Raw genomic sequence first — 5,000 nt, 5'->3', positions numbered from 1 at the left:
CCCTTTCTTCTTTCTCTCCCTCTCCCTTTCATCTCGTATGAAAGATGAGGAGGAGGATAAAATATGCTAATTGGAGATAATCGGGAGGAAATAGAAGAGAGAGAGATGCATTGTATTTAAGGTTGTTTTTTCTCATTCTCTTCGTCTCTTTTTTTACCGTTTCTTCTTTTTATTTGTTTTGGCTTCTTTTTTTCTCTTACAATTTTATCATTTTTGATTTTATCATTTTTTTCCACTTGCAATTTTATCGTTTTTTTCTCTTTTTTTTTAGATTTAGTTTCCGTTCTCCCTCTTGCAATTTTATCATATTTCTTCTTTCAATTTTTTTCCCGTCTTTTTTTGTTTTGTTTTGTTTTCCTCTTGCAATTTTTATCATATTTTTCTCCCATTAAAAAAAAGGAAAAAAATAGATTCTCTGTTTTCCTTCTCCCCCTTACTTTTCTGCACATATTCCTTGCATTTTTTTATCATATCTTTTATCGTTATTTTATCTTTTCTTGGCTTTATTTCATAACGACTACGATGAAAAGTCCCTTGACTCAGTTATCTTAAGAAATTATATGCTTGTTAAGAGGGTAGAATAGATAGATAGATAGATAGATAGACAAGCAGACAGACAATAGATAAATAGACTGATTGATAGATAGATAGATAGATAGATAGAGAGATAGGGAGAGAGATAGGCAGATAGGGAGAGAGATAGGGAGAGAGATAGGGAGATAGATAGATAGATAGATAGAGAGAGAGAGGAGAGAGAGAAAGAGAGAGAGAGAGAGGAGAGAGAGGAGAGAGAGAAAGAGAGAGAGAGAGAGGGAGAGAAAGAGAGAGAGAGAGAGAGAGAGAGAGAGAGAGAGAGAGAGAGAGAGAGAGAGAGAGAGAGAGAGAGAGAGAGAGAGAGAGAGAAACAGACAGACAGAGACAGAGTGAAAAACAGAAAGAGATAGCAAAACAAAGACAAAGTAAGGATAAAAGACTAAACAGACAAATCGAATAAACATCAAACTGAACAACACGCACAAAGACACAAAGAAACAAGAAGAACAATAAGGAAAAGAGGAATTACCAGCCGGACATGATTACAGAAGAGAACCAGCAGATCATCTCTTTTCCCATCTCGCGACCTAACGGTTTACCTTTTGAATCATTTTGGCGGGAAATCGGGCGTGCGCGCGAGGTCCCGGATGGAAAATTGTTTCGACATTTTGGTTTTCCTTTTGTTTTTCTTTTTTGGGTTGGGGTTGTTTGTTTGGTTTGGTTGGTTCTCTGTTTTTTGTGTCTGTTTCTTTTTTCTCTTTCTCTGTCTCTCTCTCTCTCTCTCTCTCTCTCTCTCTCTCTCTCTCTCTCTCTCTCTCTCTCTCCTTCTCTCTTCTTTCTCTCTCTTTTTCTTTCTCTGTCTCTCACTTGACTTTCGGGGAAGATTGGCAGAGGAAAAGTAGAAGATGAAAATAGAGAAAGAGGAGGAGAAGGGGAGATGTGCACGATTACGAAGAGGAAGAAGAAAAAGAGGACGAAACGGAGGAGGAGGAGGAAGAGAAGAAAGAATATGAAGCTTAGGAAGTTGAAGGGATAGAGTAAGGGTTGGAGAAAGAATAGAAGAAGGTGGTAAAGATGGTAAAGAAGAAAATATGGAAGAAAAAGAACAAGAACAAGGTGAAGATGAGGAGAAAGAGGAGAAAGAGGAGAGGGATGAAGAAGAAGAGGAGGAGGAGGAGGAGGGGGAAATTCATACCACTTTCATGACCGGAAATGCACCAGAAGTTCAAATAAAACGAAAAGAGAAAGATTTTACAACGTCCGATATTTTCTTTCTTTTCTTCTCCCATCTTTTATCTTTTATTTCTCTTCAAGAAATTGCTGGTTTTACTTTCCTGCAATGCGGTAAGTTAACATACTTTTTTTTTCTTTTTTTGGCATATGTCGCGCCAGTTCTTGTTTTTTTTCTTGATTTCTTATCTTATTTTGCTCTCTTCTCTCTCTCTTTCTCACCCTCCCTTCCTTCACCACTCTCTCTCTTTCCCTCTCTTCCTCTCTCCTCTCTCTTTCTCTCCCTCCCTCCGCCACTCTCTCTCTTCCTCTCCTCCCCCCTCTTTCTTCGCTCTCTCTCTCTCTCTTCCTCCTCCCCTCTCTCTCTTCCTCAGCTCCCCCTCTCTCTCTTTCTCTCTCTCTCCCTCCCCCTCCCTCTCACCCCCATTCACTCTCCCCCCACCTTTTCAGAAATCAAACTTACTTCATCAGAAGCAAATATTTCGCAAAGTTTGTTGGCGAAAGGAAGATGGAGGAGGGAAGGCGGGGGGGGGGGGGAGGCTGTTGCAAGAAGACATGCAGATGAAGTTCATTTGCTTGCACTTGCGGTTTCAAACTTCTCTTGAATGTAGTTGATTGCTTGCTTCATGCAGAGGCGATAAGCAACAGGACTCCACTGTAGGTTGTATGTCATCATATCATATTCAATATTGCTGATATCATTAGCATAAATAATTATTTTCATTAGTATTGTCATGAACTTCATAAGCATTATCATTATTATTTCTGTTATCATTTTATTATTCATTATTATTATTATTTTATTATTTATTATCATTCTGTTATTTATTATCATACCTGTTGTTGGCAGTATCTCCATTCTTGCTGTTATTTCTAAAAATATATATCAAAGTCTTAAAGTCTTAAGCTAACTAGCACATTTAACCTATTTCATTTCGGATTTTTTTTATAAATGAATCTTTTAATATTTTATGATATTCGATTTTTTTTCTATATTAATTTTTTATATATCTTTGCAAAGGAACAGATAATGCCAGTGATCTTTTTTTTCTATGTTAATTATTCCGTATCACGTTGATATATTTCATATGCAAATTTCAACAGGATCCGCCCCCTTTTCACCAGATATCGTACAGCTGGCAACACCGATTATTCCCCATCGCGTGATATGAAAATTATTTAATACCTGAAGATCTGAAATTACTTGTCAAACATTTTTTTTTTATTCGTCATACGCTATATACACTCCATTAAGACTTTCTCTATAACGAATCTTTCCATCAAAGGGTTCACTAATTCGAAAAGCATGTTAAAATAATAACTAATTTAAAGATTTTTGTAAAAATCACTATTTCGAATCCATCTATTAAAAAGTTCTTTAATGGAAAACCCTCTATTAAATTTCACTAGTTGAGACCCATCTTCAAAGAATTTAGTGAACTTAAAAACCTCCTTGAAATAATAATAATGATAATGATAATTATACTACTACTACTACTACTACTAATAATAATAATGATAATAATAATGATAATGATAATGATAATGATAATGATAATGGTAATGGTAATGATAATGGTAATGATAATGGTAATGGTAATGGTAATGGTAATGGTAATGGTAATGATAATGATAATGATAATGATAATGATAATGGTAATGGTAATGGTAATGGTAATGGTAATGGTAATGGTAATGGTAATGGTAATGGTAATGATAATGATAATGATAATGATAATGATAATGATAATGATAATGATAATGATAATGGTAATGATAATGATAATGATAATGATAATGATAATAATAATAATAAAAATAGTAATAATGATGATAATGATAATAATAATAATAATAATGATAATAATAATAACAATGAAAATAATGATAATAATAATAATAATTAGAATCCCACCATTAAAAAGTCACTGGATCGAAACATTTACACTAGTTCGAATCCCTCCATGAAAAAAATAATTACTTATAATGCCTCCATTCGCTATTTCGAAACCTACTATTGAATTTTGAACTTTGGACCCCTCCATTATAATTCTTAATAGTTTCCGCCCCTCTAATAAATCAAGAATTAAAACCAGATTTTACTCTTAATGATCCGAAAAAATCTGTCTGTTTACTTGTAATAAAATCATATTAAAAAATAGATACGATAGATCGAATAGACAGATTGGTGGATAAATAGGCTGAAGGCGAGGAAGCGAGAAGATGGAGGAAAAACGGAGAGAAGGAAATAAAAGGGTAAAGGAAGGGAGTGCAAAAGGAAATCAAGTAAATGTGATTTTTATTGATTAGACCTGGTGCAATTTAGACGAATTTGAGTATTTAGCGTCATAGGATAGAGCTTTCTCTCTCTCTCTCTCTCTCTCAAACACACACGCACACGCACACGTACACACACACACACACACACACACACACACACACACACACACACACACACACACACTAATCAAACTCTCTCATCTGGCTGTTGATAATTTCTGCCTTTATCTTTATATGCAATTCTTTCATTTATATATGTAGAACGTTTGTTGTAGTGTTTTCAGTCATCACATCATAGGCATTTTGGATTTTGAAGTGGGGGAACAAAGTAGGTTTCCCCTCGAAAATAGTCGGGGGTTCCCGGAGATGCAGACCCTTTAAGCAGTTATAAATAGACAAATATTAATTTCTGCACCAAAAAATCTCAGACATTTTTATTTGCATTGTATCTGACATAATGGTTATTCAGTATTGAACACCATACTCTGTTGTAGCTGCCTTTAAAGTTTCATGGTGTCAGTGTTCTCAACAAGTCGGTAAGGAATTACACTTGCTATTTACAGCGAATGTCCTCAAAAGTGAAGGAGTGTGTGTAGGGGGGGGGGGAGGGGCAGAAATTTAGTCCCGCCCCCCTGCCACATTTTCCTACGTCTATGACATGTATTGTACAATTGTGAACAAGAAATAAGAAGACACAAATTGATGAAATAATTCGATTATATGCAAAGAAAAGCTAAGTGGTGCATTTCAGAAAAAGCGTTTTGTAGTCAGCTGAGAGTCGTATCGAATGGCGGACTCCAATTTCTCCAATTTTATCTGAATTACGCCTCTCCTTTTAAATTTGCTGGTCCAGTAACATGTGTCCCACTCATTTATTGTTTTAGTTGGTCGGTCAAAAAAGTATTTATTGATTTCAAGCCTGGGAACATTATTAAAATTGAGACAGGGTTTTGTTT

Source organism: Penaeus vannamei, chromosome 19 (assembly GCF_042767895.1).
Source record: "Penaeus vannamei isolate JL-2024 chromosome 19, ASM4276789v1, whole genome shotgun sequence".
NCBI lineage: Eukaryota > Metazoa > Arthropoda > Malacostraca > Decapoda > Penaeidae > Penaeus > Penaeus vannamei.
The sequence above is the reverse complement of the archived record's forward strand: the minus strand, read 5'-3'. Positions refer to the sequence as shown.